This window comes from Geotrypetes seraphini, chromosome 18 (assembly GCF_902459505.1).
Source record: "Geotrypetes seraphini chromosome 18, aGeoSer1.1, whole genome shotgun sequence".
Classification (NCBI taxonomy): Eukaryota; Metazoa; Chordata; class Amphibia; order Gymnophiona; family Dermophiidae; genus Geotrypetes; species Geotrypetes seraphini.
In genome coordinates, this window is record NC_047101.1 from 35,818,357 (window position 1) to 35,845,299 (window position 26,943).

The 26,943-nt window shown below is 42.4% G+C and overlaps 1 long non-coding RNA gene across 2 annotated transcripts; it reads left to right on the top strand.

The window, feature by feature from the left end:
• The first annotated feature begins 12,776 nt into the window (after positions 1-12,776).
• On the top strand, positions 12,777-20,669 carry LOC117351512. 2 transcript variants are annotated; one of them, XR_004537443.1, is made up of 3 exons: positions 12,777-12,955; positions 19,357-19,467; positions 20,041-20,669. It is a non-coding gene; the product is annotated as an uncharacterized LOC117351512 (long non-coding RNA). The 2 variants fall into 2 exon arrangements; XR_004537442.1 differs by lacking the exon at positions 12,777-12,955 and adding an exon at positions 16,520-16,637.
• Positions 20,670-26,943: the final 6,274 nt, after the last annotated feature.

Below are 26,943 nucleotides of genomic sequence, written 5' to 3' on the forward strand. Positions count from 1 at the left end.
TGCATTGCTGCCATGGGAGGGGGGGGCAGTGCTTCAATATTGTATCTTAAACACTTGCATATACTGTAGATTTTATACAGAAGTTCATAAACTTCCTGCAAAACTGAAAGACTATGCCTGAAGCAGAGGTGAACTCTAGCCTACATTTGCTCCTTGGTAAGAACTACCCTGTGGCTCGCCTGATTGATGAGTAGGTAAAATTAATCAGATAAATTTAATAGCTTTAAGCAATGTGACAATAACTGGAGGTAAAAGAACCCATTTCTAGATCTTGTACCTGGGCAAGAAAATAAAGGAAGATTAAGGGTTTTACTAGGTCCTAATCTAAATAATGGCTGGATGAGAGGGGATTGATTCTTTCCTCTTACATCACACTGGGGGATGAACTATGGCCTAGGCACATGTGTCTAGGGGCCAAATACAAATCATAGAAACATAGAAAGATGATGGCAGAAAAGGGCTATAGCCCATCAAGTCTGCCCACTCTATTGACCCACCCCTTTAAGTCAATCAATTACTCTGTAAAAGTATATTGTTACTGTCTTTTTGGGATGGCAGGTGGTCACATCTGAGTTCCCACATCATCTACAATGTCAGTATCCCTTTTGGCAGGGGGTTGACAAGTCACTCAATGGGGTGAATGAGAGTAGGAGATATTCACAATTATTCTAGACTGGAGTGAATACTATATATGCTATTAACTTCCTAGTCTCTGTGGGTTAACCTAACAAAGAAGGAAGTAAGTATTTTCCTTATAGTCTCAGTGGTTAAATTCCCAGTGCACCTCAAATAAGGGAACTCAGTAAAATGTATGCATTCCTCAAGAACTTTCTTAGACAGTGGGTATTTGAGATTCCCGTAGATAATGAAAGCACTGTATGCCTAGCCCTAGATATATTGAGAAAGTTTGGTGTCTTTTAGTCCATTATTTATCAAAGACTTGCCGAGAAATATTAAAACTTTGTAATGGTAAGACCTGACTATAGCTAGTAGTGTTATAACTTTAGTTTGTAACCCTTATAATCTAGAGACCCCTCGTGAACACTGATCCTAATTAAGAACATCATTTAACATTGTTTAGACTCTTGGAGGGGTATAATTTTAAAAAAAGTCTAATTTCCTTTTTGGCCTAAGGCTTTAAGCATCCAAAGTAGGCAGCAGGGAAATGTCCATTTTTGAAAAAAACTTCCAAAATGTGGGAGGTTTTTGAGAATGGCCTACCTGTACATTCAGGTGTTTAATCGCCCAGATTGCCACTACATCTACATTACATTACATTACATTACATTAGAGATTTCTATTCCGCCATTACCTTGCGGTTCAAGGCGGATTACAAAAGATATAAAATGGGGGTTAAAAAAGATATAAAGAATAGGGGTTACAATGGAAGAATAATAGTCATTTCTAGCGTTGTACGGAGTAGATCATTTGTTGAGAGTTGTAAAGGGTCGATCCATTGTCATTTCTTGAGTTGTTAAGAGCAAGTGTTGTTAGGAGTAAGAGATTTTAAGAGTAGGTGTGGTTAGGACTGTTTCAGGGCTTTCTTGAAGAGTATAGTTTTTATTTCTTTTCTGAAAATCTTGTAGTCTGGGGTGGTTAACAGTAAGTTGGAGATTTGGTTATCTAGTTTTGCAGCTCGAGTGGCTAGGAGGCCTTCGTATTGTTTTGACCGTTTTACTTCCTTGATCGGGGGAGGTGTAAAAGGGGAGTGCGTTTTTCTATGTCTGGTTGAGGTTGCTTGGATGAGGCGATTGTTTAGGTAGGCTGGGCTATTTCCATTTAGGATTTTGAATATCATGCAGTAGAATTTAAATAATATTCTTTCTTGGATTGGTAGCCAGTGTGAGTTGATGTAGGCTTCTGTGATATGATCATGTTTCCTCAGTGAGTAGATGAGTCTCAGAGCAGTATTTTGGATTGTTTGTAGTTGCTTGGTCATCGTGGCAGGGCAGGGGAGGTAGAGGATGTTACAGTAGTCTAGCAATCCTAGGATTAGGGATTGCACTATAAGCTGGAATAGTGTTCTTTCAAAGAATTTCCGGACTTGTCTCAGGTTTCTCATTATTGCGAAGGATTTCTGTATGGTTTTATTTATTTGCAGTTGCATAGTACAGCATCTGTCTATTGTCACTCCTAGTAGTTTTATAGTGGTTTGGATTGGATAGTTGATTGAATTTAGTTCTAAATTGGTTATAGTTGGGACTTTGTCATTTTCGAGGAGGATGAATTTAGTTTTATCTGGGTTGAGTTTCTGTTTGTGTTCTTTCATCCAGATCGTGACTGTTTCTATTTTTCGACGTATTATGTTTGTCATGGTGGTCTTTGGCTGATCATATGGTATGAGGATGGTGATGTCATCTGCATAACTATAGGTGGTTATGCCTAGGTTATCCAGGTATGCTCCGAGAGAGGCAGTGTATAGGTTGAAGAGAGTAGGGGATAGTGGGGATCCCTGTGGTACGCCGCAAGGGTTGACCAAGGATCTGATTTTTCTTTGTTTGATTTTACTCTGTAGGTTCTGGATTTTAGGAATCCTTCAAACCAAGAATATACTGTATCTGAGATACCTATTGCATCCAAGATTTGAAGAAGGATGTTATGATCGACTAGGTCAAATGCTGCAGTCAGGTCTAGTTGTATGAGAAGCATTTTTTTTCCTGTGCTGAGATGTTGTCTGGCTGTGTCCATAAGGGAGCCTAGGAGTGTCTCTGTGCTGAAGTTGGTTCGGAATCCTGATTGCATGGGGTGGAGTAGGTTATGGTCATCTAGATAGTTTGTGAGGAGTTTGGCTACTAGGTCTTCTGTAATTTTGACATATAGCGGTATTGATGCAATGGATCTGAGGTTGGATGGTTGGTCCGTTGGTCCTTTTGGGTCTTTTTGAATTGGGGTGATGATGATTTTGCTGAGGTCAGTAGGGAAAAAGCCATCTACCTTTAAGCCCTATTCTCAAAAAAAAAAAAATCGCCCAAATCCCAAACGCCCAAAACAAGACCTTTTATGCATGGGCGGGACCAGTCCTTTACCCAAAAGCACAATTCTCTAACCGGCGTCTGTCATAAGCACAGTTAGAGAATTTTGGAACTGTCCCCACCACCACCCCTGCCTCCCCCCTGGCAGCCGCAGCTCAGCAGCCCAATCTGGAACTTATACCTTGGTCTAAGTCAAAAACGTATAAGTTCTTCAAACTTTCAATTATGGCTTCAAACTTTCGATTAAGTCTAGATCAGCCCACATCCCACCCACCTCCCGCCCTAACCACTCCTTTTCACTCTAGGCACCCATTGGCAGTGAAAAGGCCTAAGCTGCTTTTACATACTTCTAAAACCCATTTCGATTATTGGTACTTGACGACCTGTTTTTTTTATCATACAAGTGCCAATTTAGGCGGGTTTTTAGACGTATTTTCTTTTTGATTATGTACCTCTTGTGTTCTAAACACTGGAATGGGTTGAAGTAAGTTTCCTTTTGACCTGTAATAAGCCAAAGGATGTAAATCCTAGCTGATTCTTGCTTTCTTTAAGAATTTAACAGCTGAAGCTGTGGCAAGAAATGTAGCCCAAGAACAAGCAGAAACAGTACCCATAAAGCAATTAACATACTAATGAAGCTGAGAGCTTGTATTTCACCATAACTCATTTTTAAAAACTAGTAGCAATTATGTGTATTTGTTTTAAAATGTGTAAAGTATTATGTGTAAAGTGCTTTTTCTGATTTGCTCTTGATAATTTATTGTAGTGCACTGTTATTATTTAAAAATCAATAAATAATTTTTTTTAAAAAGAAATAAAGATATTCCTTCAACTTCCACCAGAATGAAGCTTTTAAAATGTAAACAAAGAGTAGAGATGCATGAACCAGCAAAGTATACAGGAGTTAACAGGATCCTTCATTCTAATTGCCAGAAGTGTTTCAGGGAATTAAGAAAAATGAAACTTTCACCCATAAGATTAAGTGGGAATGCTATCTGATGACTGCCAGTCTAAGCACAGCTAGGACAGGAGACTCTCAGGGCTGGATTCTCTAATATTGCCGGTAAAATCTGATGGGTCGATGTTGCGGCCGTAAATTAAAAAATCCGAGCCATTCTCAAAGAACCATGCATGCAAATGAGGTCTGTGGAAGTCTGCGGAGGGCCGTCAAATGTACGTTAGATCAGTCACTGATGATAGCAATCAGCATATGCACAGAATAGTCTACAGAAAGGGACGTAAATGTGTGCATGTGCCAGGAAAAACTACTCCATATGCACGCATACCATAGGCATGACTTATTGGAGCACATCACATGCAGCTTTAGCCATTAGGCGCTCATGTAAAAAAAAGAGATTAAAGTCAAGCAATTCTTAATGACAGTTTCATTTTTCTATTGACTTTTCGCTCCTGAAATTGAAGTACAGTAGCTGAAAAAATGATACGTTCGCTGTTGCCGCACAACACATGTGAAGATCACATATGCATATAATTCATGGGCTTTTGAGTTTAACACCACATGACAAATCTCAGTATGCTTTGTGGGGTTTTCTTGCCGTAAAGCAAATAAATGCCCACGAATATCATAAATGTGTGCCAATAGATGGCATGGGTGACTAGGAGGGGTGGAGAACTACCAGGAAACGCTACGTCATAGGTGTGCCAGTGCTATTGGATGGAAGGGAAGGGATGGGAGGGGCAATCATCGGCTTTCAACAAACATGTATAAGACACACCTTTAATGCACATGTTTGAGATGCGTGCTATTGAGATTTTTTTTCCCGTCACTATATATATATTTTTTACTACTATATATTTAAGCATTTATATACCACTTATATTCTAAGTGGTTTGCATTCAGATACTCAAGCATATTTCCCTATCTGTCCTGGTGGGCTCACACTCTTCCTAATGTGCCTGGGGCAATGGGGGATTAAGGCCCAAATTCTGTAACCAGCGCCTATTTCAGAGGCGTCCAACTAGAAAGGTGCCTATCTAAATTGAAAAACAAGCGCAATTAAGCTTTTTAATCTAAATTGAAAAACAAGCGCAATTAAGCTTTTTAATCTAAATTGAAAAACAAGCGCAATTAAGCTTTTTAATCTAAATTGAAAAACAAGCGCAATTAAGCTTTTTAATCTAAATTGAAAAACAAGCGCAATTAAGCTTTTTAATCTAAATTGAAAAACAAGCGCAATTAAGCTTTTTAATCTAAATTGAAAAACAAGCGCAATTAAGCTTTTTAATCTAAATTGAAAAACAAGCGCAATTAAGCTTTTTAATCAGCACTGATTGAAACCTAGGCGCCTATCAAGAAAGCGCGATTCTGTAACAAGGAGCCTCTAAAAATGTAGGAGGCCTTCAAAAAATAGGCGCTATGCATGTTAGGCGTGGGCGTGGCTTCGTGTTAGGCGTGGGCGTGGCTTCGTGTGGGCGTGGCTTCGTATTAATCACTGCTCTTAAGCGTGCTTAAGTGCTCAGCTAGGCGCCTAACTTTTAGTTGTGCCTAGAGCTGGCCTATTTCTTGGGCGCCTCCAAAATAGGTTCCGCTCAGCGTGATTCATTCAACCGCACCCAATTTTACTTGAATCCCGCTGAACAGTGCCTAATAAGGTGCCTAACTTTTGGGCACTTCTTATAGAATTTGCCCTTGGATGATCAAATGCTGTTCATTCTTCATCTTCAGCTTATTTCATAAAATTTTGTATATTAGCCTATGTAATTAATTTTCTCCAATCTAATTTATTTTATCATTTTATTCTCATAATGTAACTTGGGGTGTTTTGCCTATGATAGATGGTTTGAAGCATATTAGAAATGGCTATGTGTGCAGTGGCGCAGCAAGGGTGAGTGGCGCCCGAGATGGTGGTGCCCCTCCCCCACCCTCTTCTCCACCCCCCCACTCCTTCCTGAACCTCCCTGCTGTGCGTGCACACCCCCTTCCCTTCCCCTGTGCCTTTTTAATTTTCCAGGTGCGAGCAACATCACAAATTTGCTGCCCGTGTCATGTTGGCTATCCCTCTGACATCACTTCCTGGGCGCGGGGCCTGGAAATGATGTCAGAGAGAGGTAACACCGATGCGGGCAGGGAAGGGTGTACGTGCATGGCAGCGGTAGTCAGGAAGGAGCGGGGAGGACGGGCACCTGCACCCCTTACAAATATCGTGCCCTGGACGTACCCCTCTCCCCTTACTACGCCACTACAGCACATTTGCACTAGAGTTCTCCATAGTTTTTTCTGATCCACACAGTGAAAAGCTTTGCTGTAGTCGACGAAGCAAAGGTATAGGGTTTTTTTTGTATTCTTTGCTCTTCTCCAATATCCTGTCTAACATTGGCAATAATGTCTTTTGTTCGTCAACCTTCTCTGAAACCATCCTGAACTTCGAGTCGTACTTGCTCAATGGATGATTGTAGCCTTTATTGTATTATTTTTAGCAATTTGCTGGCATGTGGAATTAATGCAATTGTTCTGTAGTTGTTACAGTCCTTGGTGTCACCTTTCTTCGGTATAGATATGAACAGTGATCTCTAATCGGTTGGCCATATTTTTTCCTTCCAAATCTGTTGACATAGTTAAGTGAGGGCCATGATAGCACCTTCTGAGCCTTTTATTAATTCAATTGGAATACCATCAAAAGCAGGTGACTTGTTTTTCGATAAAGCTTTCATTGCTGCTATGACTTCTTTTAAAATATTTGGTTCTTCTTCGACTTCGCTTTCCAGTTCCATTTCACCAATATTACTGCCTTGTTTGTATAAATTTTCCTTAGCAGGTCCTTATTTTTGCTTTTAGTAAGAATGTAGCATGCTTTGAGAGATGTCATCTTTGTAGCGGCATGAATAATTTTTATATCTTTAAAGACTCTCAGAAATCTGTAAAATGGCAGTACTGTATTTTATACAGAGAGATAGGATAAAAACGAGAAAAGAAAAGGGAAAACTTACCCCTCCCTCCTCCTAAACATTGTTTTGAAAAGTTTGCATTCATCATTATAATGTTTTGATTTGTTAAACAGATATTAATGTGAGGTATGCATTCTTTGCCTGGGCATGTTACTGGCCTCTTCAATGCTGTTTTCAATGGCTTCTGTTTATCAACATTACTGTCATTTCTGTTTCCATCAAAATGTATTTAAATAGCAAGATGTTGACACCATGTACGTATTATTAGCTAGTCAATATTTGACAAATATTAAACATTATTTATGTCCTTATTATATTTTATTTTATTTTACTTCCCAACAAAGACTTATCAAAATTCTGCAATTCATGCATTTAGATGCAACCCATTAGGTTTTTGTTCCCTTGGGGCATTCATATGGAGCATATTTTAATTTTCCACACTACAGTTATGTTGACCCTTGAAATCTCACACAAAATACCTTTTTTTCTGACCCTGGGCTCTTTTTGTAGTATTATTTCAATATTTTGTGATAACATTTGTATTTCTTGCTGATAGTTTGACCATTAAGAATCACTCAGCCTGTACTGAAATATAATGATATCTGCTGAACCATGCCAAGGAAGGATAATTCAGTTCAGGGAGGTTATTCTATCTCATCACATACACAAAAGCATGAAATATAAATGCATATTCTTTTTTTCTAGATGAACTTTATTCATTTTTTTCTCTTACTCCGAACTTGTCAAAAGGGAACACAGCGTCCATGCAGAAAACAGTTGCAGTGGAAAAAAAGCCATATGCCATTTCAAACCTTTATGTACCTACTGCATCATTGCAAGAACATTCTCTACTCCTGTATAGGTAGCACAATCAAGCAAAGAACTGTAGGGACCCCTCCACTACTGTTGCTAAGGTTTTCTGCATTTGGAATTCCCTTATACCTTGGGTTTTGTTGTGGTCTTCTCCATATTTCTGCTGGACTGTCTCTTGTTGACCACCTGCCTGTTTTCTTGGACTTTAATTTTATTTGTAACTAGTTTATTTTAACTTGTACTTAAAAAAAAAAATTGGCATAAACACTAAAGCATATGTAAACCCCACCACATTTACCAAGTACACCTCAATGGCTTCAAGGGCTAAGGGCAGGATTCACTAAATTCCAAACCGTGTGGGATCCATTTCCGTTTGCATGCCGGCTGACCAATTCAGTAAAGGCCTGCATGAAAATGGGGACGATTGTTAACACACCCTCCTACCCACGGCCAGAGCGATCCCCGCTCATGCACACACCCTGACAGTAGTGACAGGAGAAGCAGCCCCCTGTCACTGCTGTCAGGGCTCAGCCCAGCCCAGGTCTCTCTTGCCTGCTCCGGACTCTCCTGCTCTCTGCCACTGTTCCCTGCAGTGCAAGCCCGTAGTTTTAAAGGGGGCCTGCACTGCGGAGAACGGCGGCAGAGAGCAGGAGAGTCCTGGAGCAGGCAAGAGAGATCTGCCCGACATCCCCCCAGGCCCCGATCTCTCCTGCCTGCCCTGCTCTGCCGCGCTCCCCCAGAGAAAAAAAACAGGAAGGATGCCAATATCCTCCTGCCATCAGCGTTTTGTTTTGTTTTTTTAAATGCTGCATGTTTGGCTAATCAGTGACTTCCCTTATGGAAGTCCCTGATTGGCTGAGGTGCCCCAGCCCCTCCAAAGGGAGGAACCTGAGGCGCCTCAGCCAGTCAGTGCCTTAGGCCTCTCCCCGTTGTAACCCGCAAGCTACGGGCAATGTGTCCAGGACTGCGGGAACAAGGATTTTTCCTTGTGAGCCGCGGAAGGCTCCACAAGGAAGGGAAAAAGCAAACTAGTTTAGAATAAGGATTTTGCCCACAAGTAGTTCATGAAAACCAGGACTGGATTTATTTGAGTTGCCAAACAGTGAAACCAAAAACATAAATAATTTGTCAGGACTTTTCACCAAGCAATCCAGTCTTTTCAAAAAACAAAACTCAATTTCAATATCATACACAATAAAGTTTCAAATTCAAATAGAAAAAGGGCTCTGTATTTATCAATGAGCCTCAGCTTCAAAGTTCTTTCAAAAAGAAAAACTAACAAAAAGAAAACAGTCTCTTCCCTTTGATAGTACACTTGGACTACTGTCAGTGACACAGCACTGCACTCCTTCAGCAATTGAAAATGCTAACCAGGTGGTGTGCTCCACGTGTTGTAATACTGCTACACAAAATAGAGCCCTCTATCCCACCTCAAAACGTGGGGCTAAATCCCCCACCACACTGGCTGGATAAAGTGAAACCCAAAAGATTATCAAATGTCAGTTTTACAGTCTCACACTTCTGTGCTGCTCTGCTTCTGTTTCAGCAGGGCAAAAACACATCCTCAAAAGAAAAAAAAACCAAAACAGTTCACTGTCCAAAGCATAAGTAATTGAAATACTCTTTAGGCAGATTTTGTACTTGCCTTGCAGAGACACACTTCCATGGGTTGATAATCTGATTGAACCTCTGGGCCTGGTTCTGATTCCAACTCCATAGCTTGTGAAACTTCAGAGAAGTCAGGAGTCATCTCAGCTCCAGCTTCAACAATCTCCATGCATTCTGGGGTTTGTTGGTCCTGCAGAGCTCTTAGTCCTGAGCTAGGCTGCCAGTACTTTTCTTGTGACTGTTCTCCACCTCTCCAATTCTCCCTCTGCCTTTCCAACTGCTCAGACCTGAGATTAAGGAACTTGCAGCCCCGCCCAACCTTCCCAGGTGCAAAGCATTTCCGGTCACAAGACCTGGGAAGTTGAGGGGGAGGGGAAGTCTGTAGCTCAACCCCTAAGCTCCCTCTGCTGGCCTTAGTGAAAATAGCAGGCGAAAAGGGAAACTGTTCTTTAGCTTGAGCAGAATGGGCACTAACTGCTCCAGGCATAGGCCTTATACTAGGGCCAGTCCTAGCAGGCCTACCTCGCATACCACATACCCCCCCCTTAAACGACTGCTAGGGGTGGGCCTATGCTTATCAGGGTCCTTTTCCCCAACCCGGGATAAAGCATCAGCATTGGTGTTTCCTATTTTTACCCCCCTTTCTAGCAGGAGGGTTAATGGGACTAGCAGTATAGAAATCTCCGTCCCAATGTCACTCCTGTGACTGAGATAATTCTGCTGGTGCCAACATTACTGGAAGGTAATCTTCCTCTAAGGAACCTAGGCGGGCATCAAACCCAGTGATTAATTCACACATTTCCTTAAGATCTTTTTTCCCAATTAGTTCCACTTGGACCTGCACCTTTTTCACCTCCTCCTGTACCTCATTAACAGCGCATGCAATGTTTTTAACTTCATCTATGTGATCCGGTTGTTCCCCAACATGGCATTCAATATGCTCTATCTGTTACTTGAGGCCCTGGGTATTCGACTTCAGTTCTTGCAAATCCTTTTGATATTGTTGCAGATTCTCCTCCAGGGCAGTTCTGAGCAACTGATCTGACTGGGAAATTGTTTCACTTAATCTGTTGCCTAGGCTGCCCTGTAATTCTTGTACCACCCTTTCCCACTGATGCTGCTGACCTTCCTGTCTTTTAGCCAGATCTTGATGTAATTTACTGAACTGTTGCTCTACAGCTTTCTCTATCTCGGCCAGTGGGTCAGAGCTGGACTGTGGTATAACAGTAGTTGGAGGACTTGTCTCCCCCTCTAGCGGAGCCACAGAGAATCCGAATCCCTTGACTCCTCTATGAGTGGGTAACAATTGCTTCCACTGCTCTAGCTTAGGGTGCCAGATTCGCTCGCATATCAACTGTGCAATGCGGTCACCCTTCTTAATTTGGAACTCCTCCTCAGCATTATTTATCATTAAGACGAGCACATTACCCCAATAGTCAGGGTCAATCACGCCCGCCCCTATATCGATAGCGTGTTGGGAGGCTAAACCGGACCGTGGGGCTATTCTCAAGTAAGACCCCGGTGGTGGTGATACCTGAATATCCGTCGGTATCAACACTCTACCTTTAGCCCCCACCACTGCATCCTGAGCGGCATAAACATCGCACCCCGCCGCCTTCTCGTAAGCAAAGGTGGGTGCTAGAGCATGTTCTGATAAGGGAGCCCATCTGATCGTAGGGCACCAGCGAGAATGGATCCTTCCTCCCTGAGGCGGATACCATTTACGTGGCCTTTTCTTCCTGGGCCTTTCCCTAGAGCCATCCCTCGCCATCAGAGTACACCGACCTCTCTCTCCTTTTATCAGGCTTTTAGAGCATTTCTTATGTTGTATACTTTCCCCTAGCTCTGCCCAATCCCGACCTAAAATCAGAGGGGCCGGGGCTTTGGGAATAACCGCTACCCTCAGGGTTTGTACCTCCCCTTTGTATCCTATAGGGATGAGATACTGAGGATAGGAACTTTTACCCCCATGAACAAAGACCACAATCACCTTCTCCGTGATCTTGTTAAAGGGACCCCTTTTCCTGGCCTGGTCCTAACAAGCGCGGGACATGATGGACTGCTCTGCCCCTGTGTCCAGTAGGGCCTTAATCTTCCTGCCATTTATTTGCACCAATATTTCATAAGGTCCTGAGGGGGTCCGGGAGGTAGTAAGTGCCAATTTGACCCGGCATTGTTTTTGCATATGCCCAGCCTTCCCACATCTAAAACAAGTGATGGGACTCTTTCTGGGCGTTGTTGGGTCTGGTACCTTCCTCAAGGACGGAGTGTTACTTTCATAGGACTTATTCAGAGGTCTCGACTGACTTCCCTGTCCCCTACTTGATCACCTACTCCCCTGGGCTTCTCCCGCAGGTGTAGTGGTGTTCAGGGAATCTAAATAGGCCTCTGCCAGGTCGATTACCTGGGCTAAAGAACGACTACCCTGTCTCTGGATCCAGGCTTTTAAACTTTTAGGCACCGCTTCTAGAAATTGCTCATGCAATAATTCGGTGAGCAAAGCCTGGGCATCCCCCAAGACAGGGTTGTAGCCACCTTTCAGCTAATTTTCTTAGACGATGTAAGAGGGCTTTGGGTCTTTCCTTCTCCCCCATTTGGGCACCCCTAAACTCTTGCCGATAGTGCTCCCTAGTGAAGCCTAGATAGTCTAAGATGTGGTTCTTTATGGCCCTGTAGTTACTGGCTAGCTCAGGACCAAGAGTCTGATAGGCCATCAATGCTTTAGGTTTGGCTTTCACAGAATATCCAACCCACACTGAAATAACATCATCAAAAAAGGAGGGGTTTTTTTTTGGGGGGGGGAATTAGAAACATTTTTTTTAAGATTGTTATACACACTAGTGTCGCAGCCTAAGAATCACTCAATATAATATATAGCCAGTGTTCTCCCCAGAAATTTTTTCCAGCCGGGTGGCATGAAAAAGTAGCCGGGCGGGATGGGGAAATTTGGTAGTGGGGAAAATTAAGGGCTCCTTTTACAAAGGTGCTTTAGGGCCTTAATGCATGGAATAGCGTGCGCTAAAATGCCCTGTATGTTAGCCGCTACTGCCTCCTCTTGAGCAGGTGGTAGTTTTTCAGGTAGCGCACGCTAATCCGTTGCGTGCGCTAAAAACGCTAGTGTACCTTTGTAGAATGAGCCCTAAATGTGTTCTAGTTTTATTAGTTAATTATTATTGTTTTCCAATGCTCAATATGACTTCCTTTTTTAAGGTTTGACACTTGTGCTAGAATATTTTTACTAAATTTAAGAAGTATCCAATTCTAGAAGTGAATAATTAGATATGCGCCCTCTTTCAAATGGTATAGAGGTTTAAAAAAGGGAAATGCGTTAATGAAGTCATTGGGTTCAACCTAGCCATTTATTTCTGCATGAATTTAAACAACTGAAAAAAAGATAAATATAGTTCATTCAGTCATACAAGAAACGGCTCTACAGCACCTCTAATAATGTTTTGATCACTAGGTTCCTTCCTGAGGTCTCGCTGAGGATATGAAATGGATGCAATCCCCACTTTCAGACCTCTTCCACATAATTTATGGAGAGGTGTTACTGAGCCTTGAAGGAGACCTGTGTGATTGCACTACAGCAAAATAAAAAAGTAAAAGATAAAGATCAAAGTGAGAGCTAGGGCAAAACAGTTTAGGTAAAGATGCAGGTAATAATTAGCAATGTATTAAAAATATTTTATTTTTATTTGCTTATAATGTCATTTGAAAGCTGCTTGATGTTAATACAACTTTAATTTAATACCTTATAGTGGGTGTGTGTGTGGTGGTAGTGGTGGGACAATGCCTACGTCAACAGTAAAGTAAGAATAGGGTCATTAAATCCTGTGGCGTACCTAGTATATATGACAGCCAGTGCTGATCATTTTTTTTAAACTCGCCTCTATCTAAAAAATATATTTTTAGTAATAATCCATGAGTCACACAACAAGGGTGCACCTAGGAAAGGCAGCATCTTAAACACAGCAGTGAGCACTAGAACACCAACCAACAAGTTTCAAGTTTCAAGTTTATTAGATGATTTGATAAATCGCTTAATCAAATATTCTAAGCGATGTACACTTTAAATTTAACAATTAGTAAATATAAAAAAAGAACAAACAATACAGTACATACAATTATTAAATAATGGGTAAGAACTCATGATTATTAACATTGATAACCGGGAAGGAAGGGAAGAAATACAATTCATAAAGTAAAGAAGAAACATTGATGGAAAACACATAAGGGAAAAATTAACACAGGTTTCAAATAGAAAATGTAATACTAAAACTAAAATTATAATGTAAAAGCATCTTTAAAAAGGAAAGTTTTGAGTTCAGTTTTAAATTTTCCAAGTTCTTTTTCCTCTCGTAAGAAAATAGGAAGAGCGTTCCATGTCTGTGGTGCAGTACATGAAAAAATAAATTGTCTCCTTGTATTGATAATTTTTAACGAAGGGACAGATAACAGATTTTGTTCACTAGAACGTAATATTCTTTTTGTAGAATAAGGAACAAGAAAACGATATAAAAATGCTGGGGTTTTGTTGGCTAGAGTTTTAAAGATAATTAAACATAATTTATAAGTAATTCTGTAATTGACAGGGAGCCAATGAGCCTCTTTGAGGAGTGGTGTTACATGATCATATTTTTTTGCATTGGTTATTAATTTTATGGCTGTATTTTGTATGATTTGTAATCTTTTAATTTCATATAGTGCAATTCCTTTAAATAAGGAATTGCAATAATCTATTTTAGACATCACCAAGGAGTGAATAAGAATTGTAATTGATTTAGGACAAAGAAATTTTGAAATGGACCGAATTTTGCGTAAAACTAAACAAGCCAGATCCTGCACAGTCAATTGATCCTGTACAGTCGATGCTAACAGAAAGCCATGTCCTTTTCATACATACAGAACACAGAAACACCCTCGCCCAATATGGAATAATCACAAACTAAAAATAGAAATATGTAGACAAAGGTTAAACTGAACCAAGAAACCAGACTCTGCATACAATGCAACACCACAGAAACAGTGACACGCCCTCTAATACTGTGCAAAATATAAAGACAGTAGATGTAAATTTGAAAAAACTGATATATAACAATCACCACTTTACAAATTAACAAATAGAAATAAAACAAATAATGAGAAATAAGAAAATACCATTTTATTGGACTAATCCATTTTTAATTAGCTTTCAGAGGCCAAATCTTTCTTCAAAACTGTACAGTATACAGCTGTTATGGTATCCTGTCCTGACCTGAGGAAAGGGGTTTAGTCCCAAAAAACTTTAATCAATAGTTACAATACTACTTGATTCTACGTAAAGCAACAAAAAAATTTTTTTTTTACCTTTTGTCGTTTCTGCTTTAATCATCTTCTCTTCACTCTCTTCTTTCTATTCAGCGTTTGTCCTCACTCCCTTCCATGCAACATCTATCATCTCTCTTTGCCCCTTCCACCCAGCCTCTGCCCTCTCACTCTCTACCCCTTCCATCTACTGTCCACCCTCTCTCTGACCCTTGCATCCACTGTCCACCCTCTCTCTGACCCTTGCATCCACTGTCCACTCTCTCTGCCCTTCCTTTCCTATGACAGTCCATCCCTGGTGTTTCCATCTAGGGCAAGAACATGTACAGGAAAAAGATCATTAAGGAACAACTTTGTTTGATACCAAAAAGAGACCCAAGAAAAGTATAATTAGTCACTCGTGTCCCCCCAAACACCACAAAAAAATATGTATTTTGTGCATGACATGCATAGTGACAACACACAAACCTAGAGGATTGGATAAAACGAGGATCTTGCAGGCCCCATGAACCTCGCAGATCTCTACCTCACATCCTTAAAAATTTTCTTACCTCAAGGGTGAGCGGGAACCGTGAGGTCTGTGGGTGTTAAAATGCCCTGCAGACCCCATGCCAAAAAGATGTGCGAGGTCTGTGGTATCCAGGCAATCCTTATTTTACCCAGTCCCCAAACTTAGGAAAGTCTATGCATTGAGAGCAATTTTTTAAGCTATTTACCCAGATGCTGTTTCCAGAAAAGGAAGGTTTAAATCTATGGGAATACTTATTTTCTTGGATGACTTTTTCAAAGAGAAAGTGCTCAGTGTTTTTAGTTTCATGATAGATGTGGTGTACCAGTTATCAAAGAGAAAGCATCCACAAACTTTTCATTGGCCTGAAGTTTTGAAAATAGCCCAGAGAAAACTCGATTTCTGTCATAGAACTACAACTCTACCTTCTTGCAGGACTTGGAAACAGCAGCCGTGCACATTTCCCTGTTTGCGTGATCATTAACTCATACCAACATCTGTGCACAATGCACTTCAAAATCATACCATCATAGGAGCTTCAAGTAGCAGCTCTCATCTGATGATTTGCCAAGATTTTTTTTCCTGTATTATAAGGGATAAGATTTTTTTTTTTTTTTCTAAACTCACAAAAAAACCACCTCTCTTCTGAGCTGCACACGTTAAGCACTGCTGTTCAAATAGCAAACAGCACTGGAACCCAGTGAGAAAATTCTCTTTGCTACCTATAGATGCATACAACTGATTAATAATGACTTGTCATCCTGCCTCTTTTGAGGGTCAATGGGCATTTGCTGTGACTTAGGAAAGATCAAAGCAACTGACCCCCTTCCTTTGCCAGGTAATTCAAGTGGCAGAGGCACAACTCGGATTCTGCTCCCTCTCAAGAAAAAAATGACGTTACAAACTGAGTAACAATCCAAGAGACCAAAAACTAAACTTTCCTGAGGCAGAAGCCCCCCACGTGGTCTTGATCACCCTGCTTGCCGGAACTGAAGGGAACTTGACATCTTTTTTTTTTTCTTCTCCCAGAGGAGTCCCAGACTCACTGCAGCCACACGATCTGACGAGCAGAGGCATTACCAGCAGCTTTGTGGGAGATGTTGTTTACACTCAACGCAGCAGGATTATTCTGCTTTCTGGAGACAGGGAAACATACCCAATCAGAGCCTGGTTAAAGAAACAGCAAAATAGCTCAGTAACCCTCCCGAGCAAAACTGGAGGCAATCTGAGGAGTGCCCTTCAGATCAGCTTCTGATGTGCTGTCCCGGGCTTATAAATCGGCAGTGATTTGTATTTATTTCACAGGCAGCTGCCTTAGCCTGTAGCGAACTCATGCTTCGGGGCTCTAAGGTGTGCATGCCGGCTTCCTTCTCTCCCCCCCCCCCCAGGACGTAACTTCCGGTTTTGGAGGGAAGAGAAGCTAAGCTGGTGCGCACACCTTAGAGCCCCGAAGCATGAGTTCGCTACAGGCTAAGGCAGCTGCCTGTGAAATAAATACAAATCACTGCGTTTGCGTCTCCAAGCTGGTGAGAGGTGTTTTTTGTTTGTTTTTTTATGTTGAGCGGCGACGGCGGCAGCAGCAGGATTTGCAATAGATGACAGCCGGGCAATCATCTAAATTAGCCGGGCATAGTGCCCGGCTGAAAGGCCCTTGGGAGAACACTGATATAGCTAACAAATTACTCGAGCTGTTCACACAACCCCCCAGCTTATGCCCAAATTTCTTCCAAGGAATATATTAACAAGGAGGTTGAAGTATCATATCGAGGCTACAAGCTCAGTACATAGAACCTTTTATAACAAATATGTTATTTCAGGTCCTTATCTTGAATTGGTAATTTATGTCGAACCTCCATCCCACCCTTAAATATAAACTTTATTAGTATCTAGGATTAGTATCTAGCTAGGATTAAAATTGTTGAAATTTATTTTATTTTCATTCCCTAAGGCAACACCATATTTCAAAAAGGGAAAAAAATTGAAAAACTTAAAGACAAAATTGTTTGTATCTACTATATCAAATAGAAGAAACAGCCACACTTATCTTAGCTGGCCTTTTGCCAGTACCAACATTGCTAAGTATTTCAACAAATAGCTGATGCTCTACATTGTCCAAAGTGTTTCAGCCAAACCAGCCTTCATCGGGGGTTGATATAACAGTTGCTGAACTGTGAAAGACAAACATAACATCTATAACCTTAGTAAAATGTATTAACCCATTGTTTAAAATCTTCTCCAAAATACCCTTATAGTCAAACAACACCACCCCAGTTAACATACCACAATAAAGAAAACACTCTAACCTGCCCCAGCAGTCAATAAATAAATACACAGCATATTTGTGGGACACTCAGACGTATGACAATGAGTAAATTTATAGTAAAGACCCTACAATGGTCTACTTCACATCTGCCAATGATATCTCTTGACTCCCATAGTACAAAATGTGGCCATTCCCAGCAAAACGTCATCCTGTTCCCAGCTTATGCACTAGAGCCCAAACAGATAATAAATTTATTCTTGTATACCACCCAACCATGACGTTCCAGGTGGTTAAGAACAAAGAACTGTACAATTAGTGAAAAATACATCAGGTAAAAGAATAAAAGAAGATGATAAAAATAAAATTATATAATTATTTGACAAACTTATCAAACATGTTTTTAAAAAATTTTCTGAAAACGTTATAAGAATCTATTTGACAAATAAGCAGGCTTAACCAAGAGTTCAATTTGCCTAGCTGAAAAGCAAATATCCTATTCAAAAATTTCTTGTAATGACAGTTCTTGACTGAAGGATATATAAACATTAACTTATTATTAATGTTTTTTAATGAGGTATAAAAATGAAATTGAGAGGTTAGATATCCTGGAGCCAAACCATATTTAAAGAGAATACGTGCCTCAAAGGGCAGCCAATATAATTGCTGATAAAATGGGCTGATATGATCATATTTCTTTAGGCCAAAAATTAAATGCACTGCTCTATTTTGTACTAGTCGAATACGTTGTAAGTTTTTCTTAAATGATGCAAGATAGACAATGTTACAATAGTCGAGGAGTGTGTGGCGCGGTGGTTGAAGCTACAGCCTCAGCACCCTGGGGTTGTGGGTTCAAACCCCACGCTGCTCCTTGTGACCCTGGGCAAGTCACTTAATCCTCCAGAGTCCCAGGTACGTTAGAGAGATTGTGAGCCCGCCGGGACAGATAGGGAAAATGCTTGAGTACCTGATTGTAAAACCGCTTAGAAAACCTTGATAGGCGGTATATAAAATCCTAATAAACTAAAAAAAAAAAAAAAAAAAAAAGACAGACAGAATTAAAGACTACACCAAAAAAACTAACAAACTATCATTGTGCCAACACAAACACACAAAAAAAAGAAAATAATATCCCTCCCAAAATATATCTATAATAATAAACTCCATTCCCTTGCCGACACGAAAGGCTGAACAGCAGTGCTTAAAGATTTAAAAATCATCAGTAATGCGGCAGAGTGAAATCCCCGACGGACAAGGCCAAGCAGCCTGTTTAGAGTGCTGCCGGCCTGACGCTGCTTTGGTTGAAGGTAGAAACATAGAAGATGACGGCAGATAAGGGCCATAGCCCATCAGGTCTGCCCACTGATGGGCTATGGCCCTTATCTTCCGTCATCGCGGTCGACGGGGAGGGAAGGATGGAGGATCAGCAGGGGTTCGGCTGCGCAGTGGGGGTGGGGCGGGTTGCCAGCGAATCCTGGGACAAGGGCTTATTTTTGGGGATACACGGTATGTAGCAGCCTCTGTAAGCAACTGTTCTCCACACCCATCAACAGCCACTTAGACAGCAGTGAAATGATAGAAACATTTGGTGCTGTTACCAGAAGACAGTGTCTATCGCTTGATAGATATTCTCAAACATTTAAAGGCTTGGTAAATGTAATCAGCAGAACTGGTATGCAAATGCCAAAATATAGGAAACATCAGAACCACATATTAAAATATTTTGTCTAAATAAAATGTTATTTATTGTGTGTTCCTTGCTAAATAGACCTTGGGAATTTGGGAGGTTGCTCACTGTTTAGGTTACTGTGGCTGAAAATGTACTAGGTCTAAACCCAAACTAGAATCTTCTAGGAGGTTAGAGCCTAATGAAGGGCAGTCAAGATTTATTATTGGTAGCCTTTTCCTGCCATCTACTATTACATGTGGTGGTTAAAAGTCCTCGGGTACTAAATTCAGAGTTGGACCTTTGTTCTCTTGTTTAGGAATGGGTTTGGTCAGCATGAGAACCGTAAGTTGCTGAAGTCAGCGTTGGGAGTCCTAGCTGACCGGTTGAAAGTGGATGACTCGGAGCTAACCATAGATGAATTGGTCAGGTAAGTATATTCTTAACATGTTTATAAAAGAAAACATACCAGCTCCTCTAGTTGAACATTGGAACACAGCAAAACATGAAACCTCTGCTTGAAAATCTGTCGTCTTTAAAATAATCTGCCAGTGAAAAAGAAGAGTGAGTGAAAAATATTTCCTCCTATTGGTTTTAAAAGTATTTCCCTGTAACTTCGACTGTCCCCTAGTCTTTGTAATTTTTGACAGAGTGAAAAATCGATCCATTTGTATCCATTCTACTCCACTCTGGATTTTGTAGACTTCAATCCTATCTCCCCTCAGCTGTCTCTTTTCCAAGCTGAAGAGCCCTAACTGTTTTAGTCTGAGTTATTTTTTTTTGGCAATATATTATATATTGGCAATTACTGCTTTTATTGACAGCCAAAGTAGCTCTTTCAATAGTGGGCTTGCCCTTTCAAAGTGACTTAATTGAACGATTAGTCTAGCTGCTGTGTTCTGAAGAAGTTGCAGTAGTCTAAATATGGGAAGAGAACAGCCTTAAGTCAGATTAATTGTTTTTAATTGTCTTAATCTAAAGATTTTGTTTTCTATTCTTGCAGCCAGAGTTTCCATTACCTGCTGAATTTCTGCAGTAGTTGCACTTCAGCTCTTGGCCTCACCCAGCTATTGATGGTTATAGCAGAGAAGTCTTCTGTCCAGGAGTACTGAGGAAAGATAGGTACCATGCCTTAATTTTTTATTTTTTTTACATTTTATTTTCCAGTATAATTATTGTTGATGAAAGGTACTAAGTCAGCAACATGGATATTGTGACAAACCCAGCACCAGCACTAGTCCGGTCCCTGATAGGATCGGATGCAGAAGAGCAGACCAGATTGATTCTGGCACTCACCTTGAGGCTGACCTCCCTTGCCCCCATAACCAAGGAAATAGTGAACTGGAACAGAGACAGGCAGATTGGCAACAGCAGCCTCCTGGCTTTAGAGCAGCTAGAGAAGCCACGAGGAAGGTAGCTGCAGTAGAAAAACCTAGGCAGAGAAAAGCTGCTGTAGAACCAAGACCCATCCCCCGCTTTAGGCTGAAGGGGATTGGCTCTGATCTGTTTAAAAGCAGGCTGAGTCAAGCAGGAGGAGGAGGAGCGAGTGACCAGGGCGAGTCACTCCCACAGCTCGAGGCTGGTGAAGAGCTGTGGAGCAGAGCAGGAGAGGAAAACGTGCTGGATTATCCCATGCAGGATTTGGAGGAAATCCTGCCTACTTCAAACTACCAGGTTCTAGATCGTGTGGAAGGCATGGAGATAGAACTGGCTGGCCCTATGTTAGAAAGCCAGACGGAAGGTATGGAAGTTGCATGAAAGAATGCAGCAACTGAGAAACCATTAGTGGTTTGTGTTTCTTTCTTTCTTTTGTTGATGTTTGGTTTGTTTCTGCTGTGCAAACTATGCCTGAAGAAGTTAAGATATGTTTGAACTTTATAAGTATTTTGAGAGTAAGAATAATACTTGCTTCAAACTGAGGAATGGATTTAAAAGCAAGTTTGTGAACCTGAAGCTCAAACTGACATAGTTAAGTTTGGTTTTTGGAACTTTAAAAATCCTGCTGTGACTCCCGTTCTGAAAGCTAATTAGATTATCTGTCTCAGCTGTGTGATGTTGCCTGCATGTGGGAGCTGAGAGAAAAGCTGAACTGTTACCAGAGTTTGCTGTGGCTATGTTTGCCTAAGGAGTTTTGATTTATTTTGAATTTGCAGTAAAGCTTTATTTTTGCAAAATCTACTATTTTTGTTGAATGACCTGCAAAAATGATGTTTGTTTTCTGTTGCATACTTTTGACCTGTGGGTCAGAATAAACAACTTATTCTTTCCTAAAGAACTTGTTTTGGCTGGTGATATGGTGAAACCTGTTTACTTACCTTGCATCTCTTAGGCCCAGGCAATTGCCCAGGGCCACCTGAAAAAGTCCTGAAGGTACCCCTGGTTGGAGGGGACACGCCAGAATCCCTGTGTTTGTCACCCGGCAGCCCTACTTTGCGGAGGGTTGGTGACAATTTGGTATCAGGAGTGCGGATCTGGTACCTCTTCAGGTGAAGATTAGGGAGTGCAAAGGTGGAAAATTTTTTTTTTTTATTAACTTACTCTCTACAATTGTGTGGTTCATCGGAACCAGGATTACAACTGCTGTTGAAGGGAAGCGGCTTAAACAGTGCAAGGATAACGGTTCCAGTGTCCTGAGTTTGGCGGTTGCAGGAGGTGCGGATAGCAGACCGGGAGACGAGGCCATCATCCGGAGCTGGCGAGGAACAAAAGGGGGACCAAGAGGTCTCTGAAGAAGGGTGGTGCACCCTGTAATGAGCACGCAGGCGATGATTCATCAGTACCTCTGGTAAGCATATTTTACAGAGGGTCTGGTGAAGATAGTTCTGGGGGGAAAGAAACTGAGTGGTATCGCACTTGGATTGTGTGTTTGTGATTTCCCTACAGAGCCTACATGGAGCCGGCGGCGTTAGCAGTGGTGGCTGGAGAACGACAGCGGCAAAACGAGGACTTAAAGAAGGTCCTTGAGACTAGTCACGGACTATGGCAGGCAAGCCAGGAGGCTAGCGAACGTCATCACAGTGACTTTATGCGAGCCATGGAGCAGCAGTCTCAGTTAATGGCGCAACTATTGAAGCCTACGGCTGGTGGACAGATACATATACCGGTATTGGGGACTGGTGGTACTCTACCCACGGTAGGACAAAACTCTCTAAATTTATTGAATTTGAGTAAAATAACACCACAGGATGCCCCAGATGACTTTTTAAACTCTTTTGAGAGAGTTGCAGCTGCAGCAGGTTGGCCTCCAGAGCAGTGGGCGGTTCGCCTTCTGCCATGTTTGGCTGGCGAGACCCTTGCGGCTTTTCAGACCATTGCTGCAGATCAGGCCAGTAGTTATCCAGCTGTGAAAGCACATATCCTAGACTTTCTGGGATATACAAGAGAATATTACAGGCAAACCTTTCGTGCTCTCCAGTTAAAGGTTAGAGAAAGACCTAAGGCGCTGTTACAACGCCTAATGAAAGCTGCAGAGAGGTGGTTACAGCCTTTCTTGGCAGACCCACGAGCGATGTTCGCTGAGTTAGTCAGGGAACAATTCCTAGAAGTTCTGCCCCAGAACATAAAGGGGTGGATCCAGAAACAAGGATGCCAGGATCTGACACAGACATTATCTGTGGCAGAGGCTTATCTGGATGCCCAGGGACTTCCCGAGAAACCAGGCCCAAGTTATAGACCCCAGACACAGTTCCAGAGGGACACTACACTTCAGGCTCCTACTAATAATAACATGCCACCCAGGAACCCTCAGAATCGTATACAGAAACCCTTTAATCCAGCTCCCATATATTGCTTCAGGTGTGGGGGAAAAGGACACCGTCAAAGGGAATGCAGGGAAAGAAGGGATTTTACTATTGCATGTGGGGTAAAGAGAGCTAGTCACGGAGAATATTTTCAGAAAGTACAAGTGGCTGGTAGGACAGTGTCTGCCCTAATTGATACGGGGGCAGAACAGAGCGTTATGGCACAGAAATTATGGCATCAAATTAGGGGTGCCAGCCCCAGTGATAAAGGGTTGGATACAGTGAAGGTGTGGTGTGTGCATGGTGATATGAGAGAGTATCCCCGTCAGCAGGTGAACTTGAGAGTTGGGGGAGAAATGATTGAGCTAAAGGTAGCTATTGCTAAGAATATACCTCATTCCTTGATCCTGGGTCAGGATTGGCTCAGAACCAAGGTTAGGGGTGATTATAAGACCCCTACCGGATGCAGGAGGGGGGAAGAGACCCAGATTAAGGGTAGACTGATATTGGGAGCATGGTCTAAGCAATATCAGTTCCAATCCAGAAGGGCCAGAAGAGCAGGGGACTGGCGAGCTAGAAATGGTGGAAAAGAATGGCAGCCCACAATCAGATGGGTACCCTTATCTGAAAAAGCAAAGGCCCCTACACGTGCATATGGGAAGGCTGCAGGATACGATCTTTATGCCGCACAGGAACAACTGATTCCCGCCAATGGGAGAGCCCTGGTTAATACTGATTTACAGTTGTCTCCGCCACCAGGCTCGTATTTAAGGATTGCGCCTCGCTCAGGTTTAGCATGGAAAGCTTCGGTAGATGTAGCAGCAGGAGTAATCGACCCTGATTTTCGGGGTAATGTAGCGGTCCTATTGGTAAATCACGGGTCTGTACCATTCCAAGTACAGCCTGGAGATTGCATTGCCCAGATAGTGTGTGAACGTATATGGGTGGCAAGACTGGAGAGATGGGTTTACTTCCCTGAGACTAAGAGGGGTATGAAAGGCTTTGGGTCATCGGGGAACACACACCCTAGTAAACACGGACAATTGACTGACCAGGATAATATACCTCCTCAAGTGACAAGTAAGGTAACGGAAAACATCCAAACACAGAGTTCTGAAACGCATACTCCGGCAACCTTCCCGGTTCCTGGAGACTCACACAAGGGGGAACACAGTGAGGGGGCTGAATGGAGGAAGGATATGGAGGAATTACAAGCTCAGATAAGGGCTCTGACAAAAGATAAAGAGGCTCTGGGTAAAGAGATAAAGCTGGAACTGGAAGAACAAAATCAACAAAATATAGGGTCCTTTAATAAAGCTCTAGAGGACTTGACCAAGCAACTTTCTCAAGTGGGAGAGCAGGTCGTAGGAAATCAGCAACAGCAGGGTGAGCTTAAAAAGCTTATGGAAGGTTTGGCAGGAAAATGGAAAGACAAGGAAGGTGAAACATGTAAATGGGTAAAGCAAAACCAAACATTTGAAACCCAGCTAGGACAGTATAAATCTCAGTTGAACAGAGTGGAAGAGGTGTTGGGTGACTTACAGGCTCAACTGGAACAGACAAAGGAGGGTGGTATGGAAGAAATATCAGAGGCTGTAGCAGCCTTAGCCCACAGAGTATTCAGTCTAGAGGGGTTGGAGTGTACAAAGGGTTTAGAGGATGGTGAGTCAAACAAGGTCCCAGTGTTACGGTGGCCTGATGACTTCTGTGATACAAGCCCTAGTCCAAGCCCTTTTGATAAAAGAAATAAAAATAGGAAACGCCATTGAAGTTATTTAGCCTGTCACATATTCCCGAGAATATAGGGACTCCTCAGGGTACAAGCGAGGGTCATCCTTTAAGGGTGGGGGAATGTGACAAACCCAGCACCAGCACTAGTCCGGTCCCTGATAGGATCGGATGCAGAAGAGCAGACCAGATTGATTCTGGCACTCACCTTGAGGCTGACCTCCCTTGCCCCCATAACCAAGGAGATAGTGAACTGGAACAGAGACAGGCAGATTGGCAACAGCAGCCTCCTGGCTTTAGAGCAGCTAGAGAAGCCATGAGGAAGGTAGCTGCAGTAGAAAAACCTAGGCAGAGAAAAGCTGCTGTAGAGCCAAGACCCATCCCCCGCTTCAGGCTGAAGGGGATTGGCTCTGATCTGTTTAAAAGCAGGCTGAGTCAAGCAGGAGGAGGAGCGAGTGACCAGGGTGAGTCACTCCCACAGCTCAAGGCAGGTGAAGAGCGGTGGAACAGAGCAGGAGAGGAAAACGTGCTGGATTATCCCATGCAGGATTTGGAGGAAATCCTGCCTACTTCAAACTACCAGGTTCTAGATCGTGTGGAAGGCATGGAGATAGAACTGGCTGGCCCTATGTTAGAAAGCCAGACGGAAGGTATGGAAGTTGCATGAAAGAATGCAGCAACTGAGAAACCATTAGTGGTTTGTGTTTCTTTCTTTCTTTTGTTGATGTTTGGTTTGTTTCTGCTGTGCAAACTATGCCTGAAGAAGTTAAGATATGTTTGAACTTTATAAGTATTTTGAGAGTAAGAATAATACTTGCTTCAAACTGAGGAATGGATTTAAAAGCAAGTTTGTGAACCTGAAGCTCAAACTGACATAGTTAAGTTTGGTTTTTGGAACTTTAAAAATCCTGCTGTGACTCCCGTTCTGAAAGCTAATTAGATTATCTGTCTCAGCTGTGTGATGTTGCCTGCATGTGGGAGCTGAGAGAAAAGCTGAACTGTTACCAGAGTTTGCTGTGGCTATGTTTGCCTAAGGAGTTTTGATTTAGTTTGAATTTGCAGTAAAGCTTTATTTTTGCAAAATCTACTATTTTGTTGAATGACCTGCAAAAGTGATGTTTGTTTTCTGTTGCATACTTTTGACCTGTGGGTCAGAATAAACAACTTATTCTTTCCTAAAGAACTTGTTTTGGCTGGTGATATGGTGAAACCTGTTTACTTACCTTGCATCTCTTAGGCCCAGGCATTTGCCCAGGGCCACCTGAAAAAGTCCTGAAGGTACCCCTGGTTGGAGGGGACACGCCAGAATCCCTGTGTTTGTCACCCGGCAGCCCTACTTTGCGGAGGGTTGGTGACAATTTGGTATCAGGAGTGCGGATCTGGTACCTCTTCAGGTGAAGATTAGGGAGTGCAAAGGTGGAAAATTTTTTTTTTTTTATTAACTTACTCTCTACAATTGTGTGGTTCATCGGAACCAGGATTACAACTGCTGTTGAAGGGAAGCGGCTTAAACAGTGCAAGGATAACGGTTCCAGTGTCCTGAGTTTGGCGGTTGCAGGAGGTGCGGATAGCAGACCGGGAGACGAGGCCATCATCCGGAGCTGGCGAGGAACAAAAGGGGGACCAAGAGGTCTCTGAAGAAGGGTGGTGCACCCTGTAATGAGCACGCAGGCGATGATTCATCAGTACCTCTGGTAAGCATATTTTACAGAGGGTCTGGTGAAGATAGTTCTGGGGGGAAAGAAACTGAGTGGTATCGCACTTGGATTGTGTGTTTGTGATTTCCCTACAGAGCCTACATGGAGCCGGCGGCGTTAGCAGTGGTGGCTGGAGAACGACAGCGGCAAAACGAGGACTTAAAGAAGGTCCTTGAGACTAGTCACGGACTATGGCAGGCAAGCCAGGAGGCTAGCGAACGTCATCACAGTGACTTTATGCGAGCCATGGAGCAGCAGTCTCAGTTAATGGCGCAACTATTGAAGCCTACGGCTGGTGGACAGATACATATACCGGTATTGGGGACTGGTGGTACTCTACCCACGGTAGGACAAAACTCTCTAAATTTATTGAATTTGAGTAAAATAACACCACAGGATGCCCCAGATGACTTTTTAAACTCTTTTGAGAGAGTTGCAGCTGCAGCAGGTTGGCCTCCAGAGCAGTGGGCGGTTCGCCTTCTGCCATGTTTGGCTGGCGAGACCCTTGCGGCTTTTCAGACCATTGCTGCAGATCAGGCCAGTAGTTACCCAGCTGTGAAAGCACATATCCTAGACTTTCTGGGATATACAAGAGAATATTACAGGCAAACCTTTCGTGCTCTCCAGTTAAAGGTTAGAGAAAGACCTAAGGCGCTGTTACAACGCCTAACGAAAGCTGCAGAGAGGTGGTTACAGCCTTTCTTGGCAGACCCACGAGCGATGTTCGCTGAGTTAGTCAGG